The sequence below is a fragment of the Pituophis catenifer genome, unplaced genomic scaffold (assembly GCF_029215685.1).
Source record: "Pituophis catenifer annectens isolate HBS135680 unplaced genomic scaffold, rPitCat1.0.hap2 SCAF_14, whole genome shotgun sequence".
In the NCBI taxonomy this organism is placed as follows: domain Eukaryota; kingdom Metazoa; phylum Chordata; class Lepidosauria; order Squamata; family Colubridae; genus Pituophis; species Pituophis catenifer.
This window is the reverse complement of record NW_027256894.1, coordinates 12145573-12166832: the sequence shown is the minus strand read 5'-3', so window position 1 is coordinate 12166832 and position 21260 is coordinate 12145573.

Below are 21260 nucleotides of genomic sequence, written 5' to 3'. Positions count from 1 at the left end.
TTTCCAAATCTGCTCTTGGAAAGCCTAGCCATAAAAATGCATATGTAAATCTCCGTGCACATTTCCCCCAATGTATGAAAAAGTCCAGCTCAGTATAAACTTACATTACGTATTCATGTCAGTGAGGGAAGTGTGATAAGACAAGGCACTTTTCTACACTACAAAGACCTATTGAAATAATAAAGAATTGCATGCCAAAACTTCTACGTCTTTAGTAACTCATTCTTAAATGATGCCTTTGTTCCACTAAAGACCTGGGGCATTTCTACCAAAACAGCTGAAACTGCCTTCCTCATAGCTAGGGTGAACCTTTGCAACAAAAGGATGTTAACCTTATTCTACTCTCTGCCCTTGGGCAGGCTTTGGTTTAATTTAAAATAAGTCTTTGGTTTCCAAATCTGCAGCAACACAAAATTGTTTCCCCTTAGCCATTTCGCTCAGCTTTATTTATTTTGATTGAGTCTTTTTATGTCGGCCCTGAATTGTTTATGAGATTCTTTCTTCCTTTCTTTCATTTACCACCACTTACAACAAGCCTGGGTAAAGCGAAATGAACAGCTCGCTTGGAAAGACACGTGCTAGCTAGGTAATTAAAAGGGGTGATGTGCTGGGATGGAGTGGACATCTTTTTCTGTTCGTCTGGTGGCTTGGAAAGAAAAGCAGATCTTTTCTTTGGAGAGCAGAGTCCTCTATCTTGAAACACATGACCTTGTAGATGACCCTCACTCTGTCAAGGACCTTGGAATATTCATCTCTAATGATCTAAGTGCCAAAGCCCACTGTAACAACATTGCCAAAAAGGCATTAAGAGTTGTAAACCTAATCTTGCCTAGCTTATTCTCTGGTAATATTGTACTACTAACTAGAGCATACAAAACCTTTGCTAGACCAATTCTTGAATACAGCTCATCTGTCTGGAACCCGCACTGCATATTGGACATAAATACAATCGAGAGAGTCCAGAGATATTTCACAAGAAGAGTCCTTTACTCCTCTGCTCGCAACAAAATACCTTATGCCACCAGACTTGAAATTCTGGGCCTAGAAAACTTAGAACTAAGCCACCTTCGGTATGACCTAAGTGTAGTACATAAAATTATCTGCACAATGTCCTACCTGTCAATGACTACTTCAGCTTCAACCACAACAATACATGAGCACACAGTAGATACAAACTTAAAGTGAACCGCTCCAAACTCGATTGCAGAAAATACCACAGAATGGTCAAGGCCTGGAATGCACTACCAGACTCTGTGGTTTCATCCCAAAACCCCCAAAACTTTAACCTTAGACTGTCTACTGTTGACCTCACCCCATTCCTAAGAGGTCTGTAAGGGGCGTGCATAAGTGCACCAGCGTGCCTACCGTCCCTGTCCTAATGTTTCCTCTATTTGAATTTATTTTATGTATTCAATTCATGCTTATACTTATATATATTGCCTAATATGTTCTTGGCAAATAAAATAAAAATAAATAAATAAAAATAAAATAAAATAAAATAAAATAAAATAAAATAATAAAATAAAATAAAATAAAATAAAATAAAATAATAAAAAAATAAAATAAAATAAAATAAAATAAAATAAATAAAATAAAATAAAATAAAATAAAATAAAATAAAATAAAATAAAATAAAATAAAATAAAATAAAATAAAATAAAATAAAATAAAATAAAATAATAAATGAGCTGACAATCAGAGGAATAAAGACAATGTTCACCACAGGGATGATAAAAGTTAGAAGCCCAAGAAGGTTCTTTCATCATTGAATGTGTCGGGCTTCCGTGGACTGCACCATCCAGCTGATGGGGTTTCATTCTTCTTGGCAAATCACAAACATGAGCTAATTTATATGGAAACAAAGGCAAATATGCATCTTTTTTTAATCCCCCCATAATCCTTTGCAGGGTGGAGTCTGGATAACTGAATGGAGCCGAGTGTTTTTTACTGGCCGGATGCCCTTCCTGTTGCCAATGCAGAGTTTTGTTCAGCAGATATATTCTCATTGTGCCCAGAGAGAGAAATATCTGCCTCTACCTAGGATCGAACTCACAGTCTCCTGATTGTGAGAGCTCCACCTTTAGGCCACTGCACCTCTTGAAGGCGAATATACATGACCCAGGATAATGTTGCAGGATCCAATCTGGGTCCGTCACTGGGACCAGAGGTTTAGTCTTTCGGACATGCTGGAGCCCATCCTCAGGGAGCTCCTCTCTAGCAGAGTGTATGCTTTGGGCTGTTCTGTATGTGGTGTTTATATGATGCCCGGTTTTGTGTGGCTCATTAGTTGTTGGTTGGGGTGTTTTATATATAATCTATATAAATCAGCCTGCTTAGGTACAATAGTCCTCAATTTACAACCAACTGAACCTGGAATTTTGGTCATCAGTCATTGCAGTCATTAAGCAAGGTGCCCCTGTGACTGCCTTGCTCAATGACTACTATCATGGAGCTTCCAACTGTAGTTGTTAAACCAAGAGCAGGATTCTTAAGGTATGGGGAAGGTCCAGAGGCATCTTCAGCTGGCCACAGGGCCTACAGGATCCCACAGGCCTTGGCCCCCTCCCCATCTGCCAGGTCCTTCAGAAGCCATTGTGCGCCATTTTGCAAACAGTTGCCATTCTTGAATGTTCCAGAAAGGATCCTTTAAGCTTTTAATATGTATGTCTCTCTGTGTGTATCCTTATATTGCAAAGACACATACATTTCCTTAACAGGAACTGGGCATGGCTAGTGCAGAGAAGGACCAGGGGAGACATGATAGCAGTCTTCCAATATTTGAGGGGCTGCCACAGAGAGGAGGGGGTCAAGCTATTTTCCAAAGCACCTGAAGGCCAGACAAGGAATAATAATGGATGGAAACTGATCAAGGAGAGATTCAACCTGGAAATAAAGAGGAATTTTCTGACAGTGAGAACAATCAATCCATGGAACAGAAGTTGCCATCGGAGTTGTGGGAGCTTCACCATTGGAAGCTTTCAAGAAGAGACTGGACTGCCCTGTGTCAGAAATGGTGTAGGATCCTCTTTTTAGGTGGGGGGCTGGACTAGATGGCCTACAAGGTCCCTTCCAACTCTATTAATCTGTTAATCACTGGAAGCTTTCAAGAAGAGACTGGGCTGCCATCTGTCAGAAATGGTGTAGGATCTCCTGCTTTTGCGGGAGGTTGGACTAGATGACCTACAAGATCCCTTCCAACTCTGTTAATCTATCTATCTAACATAAACCCTAGTGAGAAATGTTAAGTTTCTGGAGAAAGAAGAAAAGGCCCTTGAAAAATACGTATTTGGTCTGAAAAGAGAAAAAAAATCCATGGAGATGTTCCGTAACACTCTTACATCAATCTCGATCTATAGCCAAGTGCACAGAAGTCATTCACAGTTTGGGGAATTTCGGAGATGAAATGAGGGAGAAATTAGATTAAGTTTGGTCTGTCGCTTGCATCTATCACAAAAAGAATGTCACAGCGATGAGAAAATTGCAGAAACATGCCCAAAAAACCCCCTATCAGGAGATCAGAGCAATGAAGAAAGGCTAAACATTTTGAGCCATTTTTACCTCAGGAAATCACAAAGATGCACTCCAGAGAGGCCTACAGTCATAGTTTTTTTTTTTAAAAAAAAATGTGAGCGCAAAGGTGGGATAAATTACAATGCCAGTAGCCCAGATGTTCTCAGGGCAGGGTGCAAGTTAATGTTTCATAAGAAAGAAACAGTCCTGGGGTTATTTTTTCTAGTTTTGAGCAAATCAATCTAAACCTTACTGCTTTAAACTAGCATTGGCTGTCTGCGTTCCCGAATTGCTGACGGAGAAACATTCCTGCCATTCTCAAATCTTAGACTGTAGAAATTATGTAATTTGGGATTGTACCAACTTTATAAACAGCTAATATAAATCATGGAAACGGCTTTGCAAAGTCAATAGACCCATGTGACACCTGCATATTACCATACAAAACCACAACCATTTGTCTTCTACTGGCAGGAAACCTAGTAGAAACACACAAAGATTGCAAGCGCTGCAGATATTCAAAAGACAGCAAGTGTGGGGCGAGAGAGTTCACTAAAGTCTTGTAACTTTTTAATCAAAAGGCAACTTTTCCATTCACTTTTTTTGACGTGCACAGCTTTTCTCAGAATTAGTGAGTGACCGAGGGGAATATAAGTGGTTAAAAACTCTGCACAGTTCACTACGAATTAATAAAAACAGCTGGATCAGAATACGGTCAGATAAGGCGAGAAGGAATCATTTACAGTAGTCTAAGCATTCCTATTCCCCATACAATTCACACAATTGTAATTGCTCTATAAATGGGGCATATTTGTCTACAATCGTTTGTTTCATTTTGTACTATGGAGCTAAAATTGCATGTCTTCTACTTTGGTTCAGGCGAGCAAATGCCATTATGATGTCAAAGCCAAATAATGGTGGTATTAATTGAGAGATATCTATGGAGATATCTTGGAGTTATCCAAGTCATGGTTGTCCCAAAGGTGCTTTTTCAAAACGCAACTAGACTTTTGTATTTCCTTGAAGATGTTTCACTTCTCATCCAAGAAGCTTCTTTAGTTCTGAAGAACTAAGATCCTAAATAATAAAATTTGCATAAAAAGTTGTATTCCTATTTGCCTGAAGGATATTAGGAACTCTGCTGTATCAATGCACATTTTTTTTTTGCTTTTGGAGAAGCTTGGTAAGCTAGCTATGGGTTTTAGATGCCCTCACACCCCCACACCCCACAAATTTTTAATCCCTGGGTGTGCAGGCTGAGTATTAACGGAATCTCTTTGAAGGTATCACATGTCATCTCTGTGAGGATAAAGTAGATTAAGTTCAGTGTACGGAACTTGCTACAGCTTTCCCTGAATTTATCAATCATCCAGAATGACTGGTTGACTTTTCGTTAGCAGGAACTATAGATTTTAAGGAAATTGGTGATGCCTCTCCTTGTTTGACTACAATATCCACAATGCTAGAAAGAAAGCATTGTCTTATATACTTTTTTTCCCCATCAGTTCTCATTCAATCTGATAAAAGGCATTTGGGGTTCAAAATATCCTTCGCAGAAGGAAAGAATTCCAACAAAAGTCTCAGGCTTTAAGCAAGTTGTTCTTGTATGTATCATTTTATGTTAAGTTAAATTGTGTTAAATTAAAAGATGGCTAAGGAGTAGGTGTAAATATCCTGCCTTCTGCTTTACTAATCCAATAGCCAGCAGTCTATGTTTTATAATCAATAATTAGCTTTATAATCTTCCATTCAATCCCAATAGACAACATTAGGAGATAGGTCTTCCCCATGTATTTGTGTGTGTGTGTGTGTGTGTGTGTGTGTGTGTGTATGTTGAAGTAACTAAAATCAGTAAATGAATTATCATCAAATTTAACCCACAAAATGCAACATTGTTTTCTCAGAAATGGAATGAAGAATGTCAACATTCATTTCTGCCCCATATAAGATGCCAATCGAAACTTGCAAAGCAAGATCGACTTTTAAAATTGCAGTCCCTAGAAATTTGGCCCCAACAGTTTTCTCAACGGTTGTATTCACACAGTAGCCTTAACTTGGTTAATGAATGAAGCCATGAATTCGCAGATAGAGCAACTCAAGCAGCTTTGCAAAATATGCTACGTCACAGGAAGAAAATTGAATGCAGACTCAAGATAAAGAATAGAATAGAATAATAGAGTTGGAAGGGATCTTGGAGGTCTTCTAGTCCAACCCCCTGCTTAGGCAGGAAACCCTACACCACTTCAGATAAATGGTTATCCAACCTCTTCGTAAAAACTTCCAGTGTTGGAGCATTCACAATTTCTGGAAGCAAGTTGTTCCACTGATTAATTGTTCTAACTGTCAGGAAATTTCTCCTTAGTTCTAAGTTGCTTCTCTCCTTGATTAGTTTCCACCCATTGCTTCTTGTCCTGCCCTCAGGTGCTTTGGAAAATAGTTTGACTCCCTCTTCTTTGTGGCAGCCCCTGAGATACTGGAACATCGCTATCATGTCTCCCCTAGTCTTTCTTTTCATTAAACTAGACATTCCCAATTCCTGCACCTGTTCTTCATATGTTTTAGCCTCCAGTCCCCTAATCATCTTTGTTGTTCTTCTCTTTCTAAAGTCTCAACATCTTTTTTACATTGTAAAATATTTGGAGAGGCATGTTGTATGAATCCAGCCCACCTGTAAATTGCATACCTTGGTCTCTTCCCTCCAATATATTGCATTAGAATGCATTCCCCCTGCCCCAAAAGCGTGCACACACACATTTAAAAAACTCCATAATCTTTAGAGCTTGACCAATTGCTTGCTGGCATCAGGAAATTACAGGTTTCCATTCCTTAAGGAAGGTTGTTGAATAGGATTTACTAATAAGCCCAACAAAATGGTTGCGTTTAGGTTAGTAAAGTGTGGAGGTAAAAATTTGCTCTTCAGAAAACTGAACATATCCAAGGAGTTATGCAGTTCTTGGGACATCTGCCCATAGAACTAGATAATGCCTTGCGGGACAAAATATGTATCACATTTTCATGGCAATTTATTTCAAAGCAGAAGAAAATGTTGATGTACTTCTCAGAATGGCATTCCAAGTGTACATGTGCATTAGGAGGACATGAATTGGCTTTGATCAGATTCACATTGATGTGGTTCAGAAAATAAAATTGATTTGTTTTAGCCCTTCCGATTATTAGACAATAGACTCGGGTCAATTCCATTTGAAAAGTCCTTTCAATTGATTTCTTTTTTTAAAAAAATCATCACTTCAGTTCAGAAAAGTCAGTTGAGTTACCTTCGGATCACCATTCCAAATTGAAGCTTTGCAACATCATTGGGGGAAGCTCCCATCTTTCATTGCCCAGCCTTCTCTACAGCAGCCTCCAGCCACCTTGGCTTTCAACACAGCAATTAAATCTCATAAGGAATCTGCTTCCATGGGAGTTTTGTAGACTAAGACATGAGGAGACGGAGGAATCAGAATCAGAAAGGCATGTCGTACAAAGCATCAGCACCTACAGTAGCCTCTGTGTGATCCCCAACAAGAAAGAAATCTCACTACAGGTAGACATCAGATTAAAGGCAAAGGTAAAGGTTCCCCTCGCATATATGTGCTAATCGTTTCCGACTTTAGGGGGCGGTGCTCATCTCCGTTTCAAGCCGAAGAGCCAGCGCTGCCCAAAGACGTCTCCGTGGTCATGTGGCCAGCATGACTAAACACCAAAGGCACACGGAACACTGTTACCTTCCCACCAAAGGTGGTCCCTATTTTTCTACTTGCATTTTTTACGTGCTTTCGAATTGCTAGGTTGGCAGAAGCTGGGACAAGTAACGGGAGCTCACCCCATTAAGCGGCACTAGGGATTCGAACCACTGAACTGCCGACCTTTTAGATCGAGTAGCTCAGCATCTTAGCCACTGAGCCATCGCGTCCCTCTAGACGTCAATTTACAACCACAATTAAGCCCAGCATTCCCATTGCTAAGCAAGACAGTTTTTAGGTGAGTTTTGCCCCATGATTCTTGCCACAGTTATTAAGTGAATCTGGGCAGTTGTTAAGTTAGTGATAGGCTTGTTAAGTGAATCTGGAATCCCCATTGACTTTGCTTGTCAGAAAGTTGCAAAAAGTAATAACATGACCTTGCAATATTTGCCGGGCTGTCACAAAGAGGAGAGGTTCAACTTATTTTCCAAAGCACTGTTCTGCCCCAGCTACGGACCCCAAAGAACGCAGCACACACAAACTCTATACAAAGCTTATTTTACTCAAATAGCTTAGTCTTTATCAACCAAAGGCTGTTAATAAACTGTCTTAACAGCCTACCAGAATTCTAAGATAATCACAGTCTTACTAGAGTTGGCAGAAAGCCCAGAAACAATTTTGCAGAGAATCCAGACGCGAAGGAGATTGAACTAAAGTTGTTCCCTACAGCTTGCTGCAAGCAGTGTTCCTCCTTAAATAGGCTAAGGGAGTGGCCAATTAGCCCCAAGCCTTACTCTCAAGGAGACCTCCTCCTGAGGAGCCACTCCTGCCTTTTGGCAGCTCTGCGTGCCCGTGCATCGAGAAGAGGCTCCTCCTCTTCATCCTCTTCACTTAAAGGAGCTTCTGGAAGTTATGAAGGCCCTGGCTGAATCCCTGCCTCTGGCACCATATCTTCTCCAGCCTCCTCACTGTCCGACTCGAGCACCAGCTGCACAGCCTGCTGGCGCAGCACCTCACCACAGCTGATTGTCAGAATCAGCTACAATCTGCACAGGCCGCTGATGGGCCACAACAAGCACCAAAAGGCAAGACAAGAAACAACAGATGGAAACTAAGCAAGGAGAGAAGCAAGCTGGAATTGAGGAGCAACTTCCCAACAGTGAGGACAATTAGCCAGTGGAACAGCTTGCCTTCAGAAGTTGTGGGTGCTCCATCACTGGAGGTTTTTTAAGAAGAGACTGGACGGACACTTGTCTGAAATGGTACGGGGTCTCCTGCTTGAGCAGAGGGCTGGAGTAGTAGACCTCCAAGGTCCCTTCCAGCTCTATTCTGATTCTGAAATATGAAGCCGTTCCCAAGCGTCTGAATTTTGATCACATGACCACAGTCAATGGTCGTAAGTGTGAAAAACAGTCGTAAGTCACTTTTTACAGTGCTTTGCACTAAAGGAACGTTCATTAACTCTGCCCAAAGAAATTAAGGAATCAGCCATCCTAACCCAAGCAATGGATTGGCTATCTTTGAAGAGATCCGTTTCACTGTGCGTTCCGATGACCTTCCAGGGACAAACAGCTTCCAATTAAATTAAAACATTGCTGATCATCAACAGACCGAGAGATTAAATTGATTGGGGTTCCGCCAGGCCTGCTTGAGTTTTCATTACATGCTCAACTATCACCTCGTCTTTCCCAAGGATGGAGTCCTTCTCATCTTTCTCTTTTTTTTCCCCTTCCTGCCTTCCCTTCCTGCAACCACCCTCCCTTCCTCCTCCCTCCCCACCCCCCCCAACCCCCGTTTAGTCAAAATCAAAGCCATGCATTTCAATGCCGTTGAAAATTCTAAGGCTTTCAAGGTCCGGAAACACTCAGGGTGGCGTTTCAGCTCTGGCTCTCAGACATCTGCAGTTTTCAAAGGGGGTGGGGGAGGGAGGAGGGGGGAAAGAGAAGTGAGCCACTTTTCATGAGAGTTCAGCTTCATGAATGCAAGATTACAGGCTGCTGGAAAAGAGATCCTCTATCCTTCTGAAATGCAGCAAATAGCTTATTCTTTCCATGGGCTTAAGAGTGTCCACCCCCATTCTCTCTGTTTGTCTCTCTCTATCTGTCTGTCTCTCTCTGTCTCTCTCTCTGTGTCTCTCTCTGTCTCTGTCTCTCTCTCTTTGTCTCTCTGTGTCTCTCTGTGTATCTCTCTGTCTCTGTCTCTCTCTGTGTCTCTCTCTGTGTCTGTCTCTCTCTGTCTCTCTCTCTGTGTGTCTGTCTCTCTCTGTGTCTCTCTATCTCTGTCTCTCTGTCTGTCTCTGTCTCTGTCTCTCTCTGTCTCTCTGTGTCTCTCTCTGTCTCTGTCTCTCTGTCTGTCTCTCTCTGTGTCTCTCTCTCTGTGTCTCTCTCTGTGTCTCTCTCTCTCTCTCTCTCTCTCTCTCTCTCTCTGTGTGTGTCTGTTTCTCTCTGTGTCTCTCTCTGTGTCTCTGTCTCTCTCTCTCTGTGTGTGTGTGTGTCTGTCTGTCTCTGTCTCTGTCTGTCTCTCTCTGTGTCTTTCTCTCTGTGTCTCTCTGTCTGTCTCTCTCTCTATCTGTCTGTCTCTCCCTCTTTTGTCTCTCTCTCTGTGTGTCTCTGCCTCTCTCTGCCTCTCTCTCTCTGTCGCTCTCTATCTCTCTTTCTGTCTGTCTCTCCCTCTCTGTCTCTCTGTGTGTCTGTCTCTCTCTCTGTCTCTCTCTCTGTCTCTCTCTCTCTGTCTCTCTCAACACACACACATACAGAGAGAGAGAGAAAGGGGGAAGAAAAAAGAAAGAGAGAGGTGGCAGAAGAGAGAGAGAGAAAGAGAGAGAGAGAGAGAGAATGAGAAAGAGAGGGAGGGAGGGAGAATGGGAATGAGAGAGAATTTCCTAACTGCTGACCTAAATGAGCACTTAACACAATCAGATAGCCTAGGACAACAGACTAATCCTGCTAATGGGATTACAGGCCATGCTAAAGAGAGCATGCCTTGATGCTCTGCATGGTAATGTCCTCCACTCCATCCTTCATCTTGAATATTATCCCGGTGCTACATTTTTCTTTGAAGAGCCACACAATCGGTCTCGAACAAACCACAGAATCACCAGTTGGAAATGAACTTTGTCTAACTCCCTGCCCATGGCAGGATCCTACAGAATGTCTGACAGCTACCTGACCTAATTTAAACATCTCCAGCAAGGCAAGAAACTACTAGCTCCTGATTCAATCTGCCCTAGGTGTTGCCTTCCAGATTTTCTACTTTTGTTCCGATTCCGCCTGTTTGTTCCTCAAACCTGGCACAGGTTTGATGGAGGCAGTGGAAACTTTAGGTCGTATAATTCGATCTGTTATATAAAAAATGCTTAGCACCATGGTACAGAAGTTCATTAACCTGGACAACTTTCCAAAGAGTAAAATGCTTGTTCTGAAGTTACTGTAGATAAGTGATGGACAGCCAAATTCCTCTAGATTTTCTTCGAACTCAGTTTTGTTGGAAATGAAATGTGCTGCTTGTAACTTCTTTCAACAGAAAAAAAGAATTTCAATGACATTTTTCTTGGGTACAGTAGAATGTCCTTGCACATATTTACAAATGAAGTATCTAATAAGAGGTGCCTGTGACTGTAGAGATGCCACCGTCTGCAGAGTCCTTAGCTTCTTATGTTTTCATTCAGGACTCAGAAGACAACTTTCCCATGGAGCTTGTAATGGCATAGATGGATGACCTTGGAGGACGAGGGGAAGGGATGCTGCAGAGGAAACAATCAGACAAGAGAGGTAGGACCCCCCTCCCCAGTGGCTTAATAGTTAGAGCAGGAGTTGGCAACCCGCGGCTCTGGAGCCACATGTGGCTCTTTTATCCCTCTGCTGTGGCTTTCTGTTGCTGGTCAGCTCCACAATTGATAGGTCTTTCGGTTAGGACAGATAGAGGAAAAAAGATTCCTCTTTAGGAGGAGACTTTATGATGGGGGAACAGGATTTCCGGTCGGCAGAGGAAAAAGGATGCTGCACTAGGAGGAGACTATGGTGGGGGAACCGGACTTCCGATTGGCTCCAGAATTGAACAGGGGGCTTCCGATTAGAACCTTTGTGGCTCTTTGAGTGTTTAAGGTTGCTGACCACTAAGTTATAGGAAGAAACTCAGGCAGGACCTGGCTAATTGATTAAGTGGTTCAGGGATAGAATGAGACAACCCATCACAGCCAACGCACCATGCCAACTCATCACAGGAACCACTCACCACAGGACAACAATTCAATTATTTAAAATAATTAAGATTAAAATATTATTATTATTATTATTATTATTATTATTATTATTATTATTATTATTTTGTTTTTCACGGTTCATTTGGCATCCTTTCATCAATTACTCCACATTTTCTTCTATCTTAGTGTAACCCTTGTCCTAGGGAGAATTGTCCTAGACTCTTCCTTCAGACATGCAAGATTCTCTTAGTGTAGCCTTATAATAAAGTAGAATAATATGTGTAAAAGTACACTTATAGACTGGGTGAAACTGGGCTTAATAGCAGTACCTGTGAAAGGGATCTCGGGGTCTTAGTGGACAACCAGTTAAATGTGAGCCAACAGTGTGCCAGCAGCCAAAAAAGCCAACACAATACTAAATTGCATTAACAGAGGGATACAGTAAAGATCAAGTGAGGTACTAATACCACTCTATAAAGCCTTAGTAAGACCACACCTGGAATACTGCATCCTGTTTTGATCACCACATTATAAAAAAAACATCTTGAGACCTTGGAAAGAGTGCAGAGAAGAGCAAGCAAGATGATTAGGGGCCTGGGGGCTAAAAACACATGAAGAACGGGAACTGGGCATGGCTAGTCTAGTGAAGAGAAGGATCAGGGGAGACATGATAGCGGTATTCCAATATTTGAGGGGCTGCCACAGAGAGGAGGGTGTCAAGCTATTTTCCAAGGCACCTGAAGGCCAGACAAGGAATAATGGATGGAATCTGATCAAGGAGAGAGTCAATCTGGAAATAAGGAGAAATTTTCTGACAGTAAGAGCAATCAACCGATGGAACAGAAGTTGCCTTCAGAAGTTGTGGGAGGTTCATCACTGGAGGCTTTCAAGAAGAGATTGGACTGCCATTTGTCAGGGATGGTGTAGGGTCTCCTGCTTGGGCTGGGGGTAGGTCTAAATGACCTTACAAGATCCCTTCCAACTCTGTTAATCTATCTAATCTAGAACGAGCTCATCTAGTTGTAGTTCTGATTTACCTGGGAAGGTGGATAAAATTTTTTCAGACAGGGAAACATGAGCAGTCATGGAAGGTACTGATATGATGATAAGATACTTTATGGAAAACAACAAGGAGCACCCTTGCTCATCTTTTATTGCAAAATAAGCTCAAAACACCATCAAAGGAAACTCCCAAGAATTTCAGAAGCCTCACCCACCTCCTGAAATTAAGGTGGAAAAACAGAAACCCCCTTCACAGGGAAGGAAATCTGTAGAGAAATTACGAGGCAGGTTTCAGTAAAGCCTTAATTCAAACACCTACGTAATGATGCTCTGAGGAGGTTAGACTGAAACATCCATTCAACCTTGTCTTTATTTAATCTAATACTCCTGAGGGGGGAACCAATGCTTTACAAAGGAATACCTTGCTAATTTTTTTGTCTGTGAAATTCATATGGAACGCCGCTCATTAATCACTGGTATGTTCAATCTCTTTCGTTTATTTAAGGTTTCTTTTTCCATTGTACCACAGAAATAAACCCGAGGGAGGGGCGAAGAGTGTGTGTGTGTGTGTGTGTGTGTGTGTGTGTGTGTGTGTGTGTATGAGGGGTGGGGGGAGGCATTTTGAGACAATCTTCTAGATTCAACCTCCAGCATCTCCAATTAGAGCTTTGGGCTTTTTTTTTTTGTGTGTGTGTGTTTGTTTGTTTGTTTGCAAACTGCTACCAGTCTGGAGAAATCATATTAAACAAGATGAACTATCGGTCAAGTTTTGCTGTAAAACAACTTGCGATAAAATAAATCAGCATGTGTCCACTTCGAATCAATTTTACACATCTTCAGCCTTAAATCTATCCCTTCCCATTTCTGAATTAGACTTTTTATTTAAAAAAAAAAACCCCAAAGAAATTTACATTTATCTGAGTTTCAAAATGTCCCTTAATATTCATACAGCATCCACTTATATATTGCTTTTCTGGGCAAAAACCTATCCAGAAATCCCAACTGCACTAAAAAGTTCTGAAGTTGCAATCCAAAAGGTAACTCTGTTCTGATCAGCATCTTAATTTGGGAAATGCAAATTAGAAGAACTGATTTAAAAAGAAGGCTTGTTCAAGATGCTTGCCCTTTTCTGTGGCAAAGAGCTGTTGGGATTTCAAACTATTAGTTTCATGGCTCTGCTTAGCTCTGTATTTCGGTACCAGTAAGATCTGAATTGTCCCTTCTTTCTTGACTTTCCACGGACTATAGGAACTGTTCTTAATATACAGATTATACAGATTAACAGAGTTGGAAGGGACCTTGTAGGTCATCGAGTCCAACCCTCCACCTAAGCAGGAGACCCTACACCATTTCTGACAGATGGCAGTCCAGTCTCTTCTTGAAAGCTTCCAGTGATGAAACTCCCACAACTTCCAAAGGCAACTTCTGTTCCATCGGTTGATTGTTCTCCCAGTCAGAAAATTTCTCCTTATTTCCAGGTTGAATCTCTCCTTGGTCAGTTTCCATCCATTATTATTCCTTGCCTGGCCTTCAGGTGCTTTGGAAAAAAGCTTAACCCCCTCCTCTCTGTGGCAGCTCCTCAAATATTGGAAGACCGCTATCATGTCTCCCCTGGTCCTTCTCTGCACTAGACTAGCCATGCCCAGTTCCTGCAACCATTCTTCATATGTTTTAGCCTCCAGTCCCTTAATAATCCTGGTTGCTCTCCCCTGCACTTTTTCTAGAGTCTCAACATCTTTTTTTTTTTTTAATTTGATTTATATGCCGCTCTTCTCCGGAGACTCAGGGCGGTTTACAATGCATTAAGCAATAGCCTTCATACTTTTGTATATTTATACAAAGTCAGTTTATTGCCCCCATAATCTGAGTCCTCATTTTACCTACCTTAGAAAGGATGGAAGGCTGAGTCAACCTTGAGCCTGGTGAGATTTGAACTTGTAGTAATTGCAGGCAGCAGATGTAAGTGGATGTTAATTAGTCTGCTGAGCCACCAGAGCTCTTTGTTGAAGAAGAAGAGAAGAGAAGAGAAGAGAAGAGAAGAGAAGAGAAGAGAAGAGAAGAGAAGAGAAGAGAAGAGAAGAGAAGAGAAGAGAAGAGTTGGAAGGGACCTTGGAGGTCTTCTAGTCCAACCCTCTGCTTAGGCAGGAAACCCTACACCACTTCAGACAAATGGTTATCCAACAACTTCTTAAAAACTTCCAGTGTTGGAGCGTTCACAGCTTCTGGAGGCAAGTTGTTCCACTGATTAATTGTTCTAACTGTCAGGAAATTTCTCCTTAGTTCTAAGTTGCTTCTCTCCTTCAGTAGTTTCCACCCATTGCTTCTTGTTCTGCTCTCAGGTGCTTTGGAGAATAGTTTGACTCCCTCTTCTTTGTGGCAACCCCTGAGATATTGGAACACTGCTATCATGTCCTTCTTTTCATCAAACTAGCCATGCCCAGTTCCTGCAACTGTTCATCATCTGTTTTAGTCTCCAATCATCTTGGTTGCTCTTCTTTGCGCTCTTTCTAGAGTCTCAGCATCTTTTTTTAGTATGGTAACCAAAACGGGATGCAGTATTCTAGGTGTGGTCTTACTAAGGCTTTGTAGAGTGGTATTAGTACATTAGCCCCTTGATCTCGATTGTATCCCTCTGTTAATGCAACTTAGTAATATGAACCAGAGGCCCATCATTATTTTCAAGATCAGGATCCCACGATCTTTTAACTGGCAGCCTGTGGTGGGAAGCTTTCTCCAAAATGACTGAGACTAGAACAAGAACTGAAACTAATTAGTTGTTAAATTTAATCAAATCTTGCTCAATGTTATTATTACTCACCTTGTATTTAATAATTTTATGCCATTAAATATTGGCAGTAGCAATTTCTAGATTTGCCTTGCGGATCCTCCCCAAATCTTTCAGGGTCACAGATTCTTAACCCACACATATATATATTTTTAAATAACCTTCTCTAATTTTGTGTCTTTGGTATAAGTGAATATAGTTTCTAGAATTCTTAATTGGCAGATCATCTAAGGTTGAGTTAAATTATAGCTGTGCCTATGAAGAATGAAACTTCATTGTCAACATGCAAGGGCTTTTTATGATTTGAAGTAACAGAGTTACAGCTGAGAACATGCATTTTAGATTTGTTTTATTTAATCTTTACATGTTATCGATTTTTTGATTTTATTTCCTTTTGTAATATCACCTAGTTCTATCTGGTTTTTTTAAAAAACAAAACAAATGCATTCTTGTATTGTTCTGTATGCCTGTGTATTCTTTTCTCTCTCTTCCTCTCTCCCCTTCTCTCCTTCCCTCTCTCTCTCTCTCCCCCCCTCCCCTCCCCTGTCTCTCCATATCTGGGCTGCAGAAGTCCAGCTGATCATTAGATGGCAGCCAAGAGATGCATAAAGAAGTACAATGACTCATAGCTGCCATCTGTTGGAGGATTACACCAAGCTACTTTGGGGCAAAATATCAATTTCAATCGGAAAAAGTTCCTTATTTGGATATAGATGCAACAAAACATTTTGTTGTTGTTATTGTTGCTGTCATTGGCATGCACAAATACAGTAATCTCTGGGCGGTCTGCCAAAACCATGCCAAAAAAAAAAAACCAGTCCAATATATAGGTAATTATATAGGTAATTGTCATTTAGCAATCACAATTGAGACTTATAACTTGATTAAGTGAAGCAATTTCTAAGTGAAACCACAACTCTGCTTTATGATCTTATTTCAGCTTTCCTTTGCTTTACAAATATGAAAGGGTTGATCACAAAGTTACCTTTTCATCGCCGTGTGAACAGTCACTGCCCAAGGCAGTTATTAAACAAGGATTACCTGCATACCTGCCCAAAAATGTTACATCGGAATGATAAAGAAAGCAGTAGAAATCTTACTACTAAATTACCAAGGCACACAAAATAGCTAATATTAAACAACAGCCTAATTAAAGAACCACCAAGAATATTCCCACTAACACTAACAGATGAAGCTACTAGTATATAAAAATAAGAGCAAACCCGCTCCCTTCTAACACTGATGATGTTACCCAGCTGGGTAATAAAATGTCTGCAAGAAAACAGCTGAGCTCAGAGCGCGCCAAGGACCTCTCAAGTCAACCTTGAGGTACCAATATTCTCTTCTACCCATATTAATACTTTACATTCCATACTTTTACAGCTGGATGTAACATTTGATATTATGGAATTACCTCATGGCTACTCCAGCATTTCTACAGGATTTTTTCCCCTTCTAAACAGGTCTCTAACTGACCCTTGTTAAAGCTAATAAAAACCATGTACAAGAAACAATGCCATTTATTGTGCCCATATATTCAGGGGTGGGCTGCCAAAATTTTAGCAAGGGGTTCTCTGCCCGTTTGCTGGGTGGGGGTGGTCATGGTGGGCATGGCCTAGTCAACCACCTGTATCATGGCAGGGAGGTGTTTTTGCCCTCCCCGGGCTCCCAAGGTTTTATTCAAGCCTCCGGGAGGGCAAAAACGGCCTCCCCAGGCTCCAGAGGCTCTCCGGAGGCCGGAAACAGGCCCAAACTACTTCTGGTAGGCCCATTTTTCACCCTCCCCAAGCCTCCACATGTGCCCTGCACTTACCTGCATCCAAAACAGGCTGCATGGGGACTCCTGGGAGGGGCAGGATGGGGTGGGCCAGGAGTGGGATTTGGGGGTTCTCCAAACTGCACAGAATCTTAGCTAGAGGTTCTCCAGCAGCCCACCCCTGCATTTATTGCTTCCTTTCACACCAAAGGGAAGAAACATTCTGATTTGGATCACCTGTCTTCTCTCTGATCACCAGGTGGCTTGGACATCCCACTTCTTTCTATTTCCTCATGCTTAAGAATGTGCAAGGCATCATACATGACAACTCTTCATAAATCTACCACATTTGAAGATTTTTGCAAAGGACTCACTCCTTTATCTTAAATGATATATGCAGTTTCCTATTTAGCAACGTTCAATGTTTTGACGTGTTTTAAATTCTGTTTCATTAGTATGATTCCACCCCCTCTTTTAAACAGAAAGGTGATATAAGATTTTAAAATAAACAAGTATTTAAAAAAAAATATGCAAGAGAGAAATCTATGATCCAGGAGCATCAACTGAAAGAAGAAGTGGATATCTTAAGAAAGGGTGAAGAGATTCTTTTTAAAGAAAAGAGACATTGCAAGAAAAGATTCAAAATCAACTGCAATAAAAAGAATGTATAGTTAATTTAAAACAAACTAATGGCTTGCTTAATTGGTTTGCTATTTAAGCCTATGTTGGAAATGCTTGGCTGGTTGATTGTTTAAATAAGCCACATTCCGCACTGCACTACACAACCAATATGCTCAAATGCCTGTTGGGTTTTCCTTCACAAGCCCATCATGGCTTGGAAAATACTTTTTCCAGCAATGCATCTAGTAATCCAATGTATTGTTTAACCCTGCTAACAAGAAAGGATAATTGGCATAGGACCTGGATACCTTCGAGACCGTCTGCTGTCACCAACGACCTCCTACCAACCGGTGTGCTCCCACAGAGAGGGCTTCCTCAGGGTGCCATCGGCCAAGCAATGTAGACTGGTGGCTCCCAGGGGGAGGGCCTTCTCTGTGGGGGCACCTGCTCTCTGGAATCAACTGCCCCCAGAGATACGAAGAGTTCAAGACCTCGGTGCCTTCTGCCATGCCCTGAAGGCCTTCCTTTTTCAGCAAGCTGGGCTGGCTTAATGCTTTTTAAATGTTTTTAATATGTTTTGTTATTGTTTTTTAACTTTGGGGCCAAATTTATATATATCTTTTTAAATTGTTTTTAATGTTTGTATTTATGTTTTTTATCTTGGCTGTACACCGCCCTGAGTCCTTCAGGAGAAGGGTGGTCTATAAATTTAATAATAAATAAATAAATAAAATAAATAATTATATAGTTATCTGTCACTTAAAGAACAGATCTAACTGATCTGTCAGATCTGTCATCTCTAACTATCAGATCTAACAGATCTCTAACTAACCACATGCTTTATAAAGTTCTCAGCACTTCATTGGATCGCAAAAAGAAACACAAGCAGAGGGGAACATAAAACAATGCATGCAAATAACATTTTGGCAAAAAAAAAAATGTAGCTTTGAAATCAACCTCATGTCTCCACAAACAGTCAGGAACAATTCAAGGACAAAAGGTATTGGAACATAAACATTTTCTTTGGATGTTTATACAATAACCCAACAACAACTGAAACATCTGTTAAAAGTGAAGAAACCCTTCACAAATAGGATGGAAATAATTTAAAATATAAAGCATGTGAATATGAGACTGGCAGTAAACATTTTTCTATTGGAAAATGAGATTTTTCCTGGAAAGGTGAGATACAAATGTGGAACTCTATTTGAATTGCATCTGTTCAACCTTGTAGAGTCATTACATTTCCCTTGGGGAAAGTCTGGACTTTGAAGAATGAAAAATCTATGTGCTCAAACTAACCACATTTCAAAAAGTCGTCATTAGGATTTCTTTTTCTTTCTTTCTTTCTTTCTTTCTTTCTTTCTTTCTTTCTTTCTTTCTTTCTTTCTTTCTTTCTTTCTCTTTCTTTCTTTCCCTTTTTCCTTCCTTCCTTCCTTCCTTTGTCTGTCTGTCTGTCTGTCTGTCTGTCTGTCTTCCTTCCTCTGTCTGTCTGTGTGTCTATCTATCTATCTATCTATCTATCTATCTATCTATCTATCTATCTATCTATCTAATTTATTGTGTCTGATTCTCAGAGACTGCCCAGTTTCCTTGGCAAAGTTTTTAAAAAATGGTTTGCCATTGTCTGCTTCCCAGGGCTGAGAGAAAGTGACTGGCCCAAGGTCACCCAGCTGGCTTTGTATATAACCACTACACCAAACTGTCATTCATCAGAAGTACAAACCTAAAACTGAAATATAAAAGGGACATGGCCAAAAAGATCATAAATTGCTAATAAAGATAGCAGGAAATTATGCTTTCTTCATTTAGGACTTAGGGACTTAGGTCCTCCCTATCAGAAAAAAAAAATACATTATCTACCTTCAGCCAGGAAATAGATAATTTATAAGTATTGTACTAGTTATAAGTATTATACTAGTTAGGTAAAGGTAAAGGATCCTCTTGCACATGCATGCTAGTCGTTCCCAACTCTAGGGGGTGGTGCTCATCTCCGTTTCAAAGCCGAAGAGCCAGTGCTGTCCAAAGACGTCTCCGTGGTCATGTGACTGGCATGATCAACGCCAAAGGCGCATGGAACGCTGTTACCTTCCCACCAAAGGTGGTCCCTATTTTTCTACTTGCATTTTTTACGTGCTTTCGAACTGCTAGGTTGGCAGAAGCTGGGACAAGTAACGGGAGCTCACCCCATTACGCAGCACTAGGGATTTGAACCGCTGAACTGCCGACCTTTCGATCGACAAGCTCAGCACCTTAGCCACTGAGCCACAGTGTCCCCTAATTAGTCCTACTACACTACTAGTTAGTCCTACTGGTTAGGAGAAGACCCTAAATTCCTAAATACATTGTAAGATGCTGTCTCACTGGGCTTCCAGAGTATTGTACCAGCAAAGAAGATATCAGCAGGTTCTCTTGTCACAAGATGTCATCTGAATACAAAATTGAAAGTGGCAGATAGTAAACAAAAGTTAAGTTAGTGGAAAAATAGCAGTCCTTAAAAATGATTCATTTCTTTCTGGCATGGAGACATTGTTGACATGCCACAATAAATCACAAGTCAGATGCTGAGACAGCCATATTGTCCATGCTTTTTCTTTGGAGGAAAAAAAAAAAAAGGAATCTAGAAAGCTTGATTTGGAAAGATAGTTCTCCAAATTATACGGATTACGTTAGCACTTTGAACGGGCTCCAGAAATCAAAGCAACCAGCTTGCTTGTACCTTTGGAATACAGTAAGGGAGTTGAGCAATTTAAAGACAAACTAACTTGCAGCTGGTTTCTGGGTACAGTTCAAACCAGGGGTGGGTTCTAAATTTTTTTACTACCGGTTCTGGGAGTGGCTTATTTTGTGGGTGTGGCCTGATGGTCATGTGACAATTTTTTAGGATTTAGCAGAGGTACTGGTCTACCAGGCTTTTAACTGCTTGCAGAGCTGTACCGATCTACCCATTTATTTTTGGCAGGCACTGGTCTACCCATTTATTTTTGCAGGCACTGATCTACTCATTTGTTTTCTTTTAACACTGATCAGCTCTAGGGCAGCCCTTTGAAGCCCCGCGACAAGAGTTTAAACAATTTTTTTCCCTCTAGCCATCAGCTGGGACTCAGGAGGCAGCAATAGATTGGGGATGGGGCCAAATAAAAGGTAAGAATAACGCGGGGGGTGGGTGGGTGGGTGGGTGGGTGAGGGAGGGCGGGGAGGCGGGGGGGCAGAACCGGTTCGGTGACGTCATATTGTCACCGCTACCGGCTCGGGAGAACTGAGCCAAACCAGGAGGAACCCACCACTGGTTCAAACTGCTAGTTTTAACCTTTCATGCCTTGTATGATTTGGTTCCCAGGTACCTTCAGAACCATCTCTTGCCAATAGAATTGACCTATCCAGTTTTCTCATGGGAAAAGCGGATAGTTCCTTGGGGAAAAGAATCCATAAGCATTGTTTCTCCATAATCCTAGGTTGAATTAATAGAGGACTAGAATCAAGATCATATGAAGTATTAGTACCACTTTATAAAGCCTTAGTAAGATCATACTTGGAACATTGCATCCAGCTTTGGCTACCACCAGTGGTGAGTTGCTTCCGGTTTGGTCCAGTTCTTGTGAACTGGTAGTAAAAGCAGCAGGAGGCTCCGCCCACCTGCCCAGACATCATCATAGATGATCTGTGCATGTGCAGAAACGCACGCACGAGTCCTCCCGTTGC